This window comes from Penaeus chinensis, chromosome 19, assembly GCF_019202785.1.
Source record: "Penaeus chinensis breed Huanghai No. 1 chromosome 19, ASM1920278v2, whole genome shotgun sequence".
NCBI lineage: Eukaryota > Metazoa > Arthropoda > Malacostraca > Decapoda > Penaeidae > Penaeus > Penaeus chinensis.
In genome coordinates, this window is record NC_061837.1 from 3,067,325 (window position 1) to 3,073,526 (window position 6,202).

Sequence of the window (6,202 nt, forward strand, 5' to 3'; positions counted from 1 at the left end):
TTGATGCTAATGACGATCATGCTGCTACTGTAGTCGTAATAAGCATGTTATTTTACGTATCCTTAATATAAAAGCATAAGAATTATATATAGAGAAAGTGACTTATTGAGAGAGAGAGAGGGAAAGAGGGAGGGAGGGAGGAAGGGAGGAAGGAAGAGAGAGAGGGAGGAAGAGAGAGAGAGGGAGAGGGAGGGAGGGAGGAAGAGAGAGAGAGGAGAGGGGGGGAGGAAGAGAGAGAGAGAGAGAGGGGGGGGGAGGAAGAGAGAGAGAGAGAGAGGGGGGGGGGAGGAAGAGAGAGAGAGAGAGGGGGGGGGGGAGGAAGAGAGAGAGAGAGAGGGGGGGGAGGGAGGAAGAGCGAGAGAGGGAGAGAGGGGGGGAGAAGTGCGAGAGAGGAGAGAGGGGGGGAGGAAGAGAGAGAGAGAGAGGGGGGGGGAGGAAGAGAGAGAGAGAGAGAGGGGGGGGAGGAAGAGAGAGAGAGAGAGAGGGGGGGGAGGAAGAGAGAGAGAGAGAGAGGGGGGGGAGGAAGAGAGAGAGAGAGAGAGGGGGGGGGAGGAAGAGAGAGAGAGAGAGAGGGGGGGGGAGGAAGAGAGAGAGAGAGAGAGGGGGGGGGGAGGAAGAGAGAGAGAGAGAGAGGGGGGGGGGAGGAAGAGAGAGAGAGAGAGAGGGGGGGGGAGGAAGAGAGAGAGAGAGAGAGAGGGGGGGGAGGAAGAGAGAAGAGAGAGAGAGGGGGGGGGGGAAGAGAGAAGAGAGAGAGAGGGGGGGGGGAGGAAGAGAGAAAGAGAGAGAGAGAGAGGGGGGGGAGGAAGAGAGAAGAGAGAGAGAGGGGGGGAGGAGGAAGAGAGAGAGAGAGAGAGGAGGGGGGGGGAGGAGGAGAGAAAGAGAGAGAGAGGGGGGGGGAGGAAGAGAGAAAGAGAGAGAGAGGGGGGGGGAGGAAGAGAGAAAGAGAGAGAGAGGGGGGGGGAGGACGAGAGAAAGAGAGAGAGAGGGGGGGGGAGGAAGAGAGAAAGAGAGAGAGAGGGGGGGGAGGAAGAGAGAAAGAGAGAGAGAGGGGGGGGGAGGAAGAGAGAAAGAGAGAGAGAGGGGGGGGGAGGAAGAGAGAAAGAGAGAGAGAGGGGGGGGGGAGGAAGAGAGAAAGAGAGAGAGAGGGGGGGGGAGGAAGAGAGAAAGAGAGAGAGAGGGGGGGGGAGGAAGAGAGAAAGAGAGAGAGAGGGGGGGGGAGGAAGAGAGAAAGAGAGAGAGAGGGGGGGGGAGGAAGAGAGAAAGAGAGAGAGAGGGGGGGGGAGGAAGAGAGAAAGAGAGAGAGAGGGGGGGGGAGGAGAGAGAAAGAGAGAGAGAGGGGGGGGGAGGAAGAGAGAAGAGAGAGAGAGGGGGGGGGAGGAAGAGAGAAAGAGAGAGAGAGAGGGGGGGGGAGGAAGAGAGAAAGAGAGAGAGAGGGGGGGGGGGGAAGAGAGAACGAGAGAGAGAGAGGGGGGGGGAGGAAGAGAGAAGGAGAGAGAGAGAGAGGGGGGGGAGGAAGAGAGAAAGAGAGAGAGAGGGGGGGGGAGGAAGAGAGAAAGAGAGAGAGAGGGGGGGGGAGGAAGAGAGAAAGAGAGAGAGAGGGGGGGGGAGGAAGAGAGAAAGAGAGAGAGAGGGGGGGGGAGGAAGAGAGAAAGAGAGAGAGAGGGGGGGGGAGGAAGAGAGAAAGAGAGAGAGAGGGGGGGGGGAGGAAGAGAGAAAGAGAGAGAGAGGGGGGGGGAGGAAGAGAGAAAGAGAGAGAGAGGGGGGGGGAGGAAGAGAGAAAGAGAGAGAGAGGGGGGGGGAGGAAGAGAGAAAGAGAGAGAGAGGGGGGGGGAGGAAGAGAGAAAGAGAGAGAGAGGGGGGGGGAGGAAGAGAGAAAGAGAGAGAGAGGGGGGGGAGGAAGAGAGAAAGAGAGAGAGAGGGGGGGGGAGGAAGAGAGAAAGAGAGAGAGAGGGGGGGGGAGGAGAGAGAAAGAGAGAGAGAGGGGGAGGGAGGAAGAAGAAGAAAAGAGTGGAGAGGGGGGGGGGGGAAGAGAGAGAAAGAGAGAGAGAGGGGGGGGGAGGAAAGAGAGAAAGAGAGAGAGAGGGGGGGGAGGAAGAGTAGAAAGAGAGAGAGAGGGAGGGGGGAGGAAAAGAGAAAAGAGAGAGAGAGGGGGGGGGAGGAAGAGAGAAAGAGAGATGAGAAAGGGGGGGGGAGGAGGGAGAGAGAAAGAGAGAGAGAGGGGGGGAGGAAGAGAGAAGGAGAGAGAGGGGGGGGGGAGGAGAGAGAAAAGAGGGGAGAGAGGGGTGGGGGAGGAAGAGAGAAAGAGAGAGAGAGGGAGGGGGGAGGAAGAGAGAAAGAGAGAGAGAGAGAGGGGGGGGGAGGAGAGAGAAAGGAGAGAGAGAGAGGGGGGGGGAGGAACAGAGAAAGAGGAGATGAGGAGGCAGAGAGGGGGGGGGGAGGAAGGAAAAGAGAGAAATGAGAGAGAGGAGAGGTGGCGGGGCGGAAGAGGAAACGAAGAGAGAGAGAGAGAGGGAGGGGGGGAGGGAAAAAGAGAGAAAGAGAGAAGAGAGAGAGAGGGGGGGGGGAGGAAGGAGAGATAAGATGAGAGAGAGAGAGAGGGGGGGGGGAGGAAGCGAGAAAGAGCGAGAGAGCGAGAGTGGGGGGGGAGGATGAAGAGAAAGGATGATTGAGAGAGAGTGAGGGGGGTGGGGAGGAAGAGAGATAGAGACGAGGACGAGAGCGGGGTGGGGGGGAGGCAGAGAGAACGCAGAGAGAGAGAGAGAGGGGGGGGAGGAAGGACGAGAGACAGAGCGAGAGGAGAGAGAGGGGGGGGGAGAGGAAGAGAAAAGAGGAGGAGAGAGAGGGGGGGGGGAGGAAGAGCGAATGAGGAGAGAGAGAGAGGGGGGGGGAGGAGCGAGAAAGAGCGAGGCGAGAGAGAGGGGGGGGGGAGGAAGAGAGAAAGATGAGTGAGAGAGAGTGAGGCTGGGGGGGAGAAGGAGAGAAAAGAGAGAGCGAGAGAGCGGGGTGGGGGGAGGAAGAGAGATAGATTGAGAGAGAGAGAGAGGGGGGGGGGAAGAGGAAGAGAGAAAGAGAGAGAGAGAGAGAGGGGGGGGGTGGTTTTTGAGGACGAGAGAAAGAGAGAGAGAGAGAGAGGGGGGGGGGAGGAAGAGGAAAGAGAGAGGAGGAGAGAGGGGGGGGGGAAGGAAGAGAGAAAGAGAGAGAGAGAGAGAAGGGGGGGGGGGAGGAGGAAGAGAGAAAGAGAGAGAGAGATAGAGAGGGGGGGGGGGGAAGAGAGATAAGAGAGATGAGGATGAGAGGGGGGGGGGAGGAAGAGATAAGAGAGAGAGAGAGAGAGGGGGGGGGGAGGAAGAGAGAAAGAGAGTGAGAGCGAGATGGGGGGGGGGAGGAAAGAGAGAAAGCAGTGAGAGAGAGAGAGGGGGGGGGAGGACGAGCGAAAGAGAGAGAGAGAGAGAGGGGTGGGGGGAGGATGAGAGAAAGAGGAGAGACGAGAGAGAGAGGGGGGGGGGAGGAAGGGAGGAATTGAGAGAGAGAGAGAGTGGGGGGGGGGAGGAGAGAGAAAGATGAGAGAGAGAGAGACGGGGGGGGGGATGGACGGAAGAGGCGGGCAAGAGAGAGAGAGAGGAGGGGGGGGGAGGAAGAAGAGAAAGAGAGAGAGAGAGAGAGGGGGGGGGGAGGAAGAGAGAAGAGAGGAGAGAGGAATTTAGGAGGGGGGGAGGAAGACGAGAAAGATGAGGAAGAGAGAGAGGGGGGGGGGAGGAAAGGAGGAAAGGAGAGAGGTGAGAGAGAGGGGGGGGGGAGGAAGAGAGAAAGAGAGAGAGAGAGAGAGGGGGGGGGGATGGAAGAGAGAAAGAGATAGAGAGAGATGAGGGGGTGGGAGGAAGAGAAGAAAGAGAGACGATGAGAGAGAGGGGGGGGGGGAGGAAGAGAGAAAGAGGAGAGGAGAGAGAGGGGGGGGGGAGGAAGAGCGAAAGAGAGAGAGAGCGAGATGGGGAGGGGGGCAGGAAGAGAGAAGAGAGAGAGGAGCGATAGGGGGGGGGGGAGGCAGATGAGAAAGCGAGAGAGAGGAGAGAGGGGGTGGGGGAGGAAGAGAGAAAGAGGTGAGGAGAGAGAGAGGTGGGGGGGGAGGGAAGAGAGAAAGAGATGAGGAAGAGAGAGAGGGAGGGGGGGAGGAGAGAGAAAGTGCTGAGAGGAGAGAAGAGGGGGGGGGGAGAAGAGAGATAAGAGAGAGAGAGAGATGAGGGGGGGGGGAAAGAGAGAAAGAGAGAGTGAGAAGAGAGGGGGGGGGAGGAAGAGAGAAAGAGGAGAGAGAGAGAGAGGGGGGGGGGGAGGAGAGAGAAAGAGGAGAGAGAGAGAGAGGGGGGGGGGGAGGAAGAGGAGAATGAGAGAGAGAGAGAGAGGGGGCGGGGGGAAGGAATGAGAGAAAGAGAGAGAGAGGAGAGAGAGGGGGGGGGGAGGAAGGGAAGAGAGAAAGAGAGAGAGAGAGAGAGGGGGGGGGGAGAAGAGACGAAAGAGAGAGAGAGAGAGAGGGCGGGGGGGGGAAGAGAGAAAGAGGAGAAGAGAGAGAGAGGAGGGGGGGGGAGGAAGAGAGTAAGAGAGAGAGAGAGTTAAGAGAGTGGGGGGGGGGAGGAAGAGAGTAAGAGGAGGAGACGAGAGAGGGGGGGGGGCGGAAGAGAGAAAAGAGGAGAGAGAGAGAGAGGGGCGGGGGTGGAAGAGAGAAAGAGACGAGAGAGAGATGAGGGGTGGGGGGGAGAGGAAGAGAGAATAGAGAGAGAGAGAGATGAGGGGGGGGGGGAGGAAGAGAGAAAGAGAGGAGAGGAGAGAGGGGGGGGGGCGAGGAAGAGAGAAAGAGGACGAGGAGAGAGAGAAGGGGGGGGGAGGAAGAGAGAAAGAGAGGAGAGGAGAGGAGGGGGGGAAGGAAGAGAGCAGAGAGAGAGAGAGAGAGGGGGGGGGGGAGGAAGAGAGGATAAGAGAGAGAGAGATGAGAGGAGGGGGGGGGGAAAGAGAGATAGGAAGAGAGCGAGGGAGGGGGGGGGGAGGAGATGATAAGAGAGAGAGAGAGAGAGGGGGGGGGGGGAGGAAAGAGAGAAAGAGTGAGAGTGAGAGAGAGAGGGGGGGGGGAGGAAGAGAGAAAGAGAGAGAGAGAGAGAGGGGGGGGGGAGGAAGAGAGAAAGAGAGAGAAGAGAGAGAGGGGGGGGGGAGGATGAGAGAAATGAGAGAGAGAGAGAGAGGGGGGGGGAGGAAGAGAGATTAAGAGAGAGAGAGGAGAGTAGAGAAGAGAGGGGGGGGGAGGACGAGAGAAAGAGAGAGAGAGAGAGAGGGGCGGGGGATGAAAGAGCAGAAGAGATGGAGAGAGCGAGGGGGGGGAGAAAGAGAGAAAGATGATGAGAGAGAGAGAGGGGGGGGGGAGAAAGGAGAGAAAGAGAGAGAGAGAGAGAGGGGGGGGGGAGAGAGAGCGAAAGATGGAGAGAGAGAGAGGGGGTTGGGAGGAAGATAGGAAGAGAGAGAGAAGAGAGCAGGGGGGGGGGAGGAACGATGAGAAGTGAGGAGGAGAGAGAGGGGGGGGGGGAGGAAGGAGGAGAAGAGAGAGAGAGAGAGAGGGGGGGGGAAGAGAGTGAGAGAGAGAGAGGAGGAGGGGGGGGAGGAAGGAGAGAGTAGTGGGGAAAAAAAGGTGTAGTGGGGGGAAAGAGAGAGGTAGTGGGGGGAAGTGAGAAAAGAGGAGGGGGGGGAGGATGGGAAGAGAGGAGGGGAAGAGAGAGGGAGGGGGGGAGAGAGAGAGAGAGAGGAGGGGGGGGAGGAAAGAGAGAGGGGGAGAGGGGGGGGGGGGAAGAAAAAAAAAGGAGAGAGAGAGAAAAGAGGGGGGGGGGGGGGAAGAGAGTGAAGAGAGGGAGGGGGGGAGGAAGAGAGAGAGTGTGGGGGAAAGAGAGAGAGTGTGGGGGGAGAAGAGAGGGGTTTGTGGGGGGAAAGAGAGAGAGTAGTGGGGGGAAAGGAGAGAGGAGGAGGGGGGGGGAGGTGGAGAGAGAGAGGGGGAGGAAGAGAGAGAGAGGGGAGAGAGGGGGAGGAAATAATTATATTTTTGATTTAGTTAAATACAGATTATAATAGATCTTATGAGAACAAGCTTTACGAAAAACAGGTTTTCGCCCGAGGGGCGTGTTGAATAATCAGAGAGAGAGAGAGGGGGGGGCCCGGGAAAGAGAGGAGG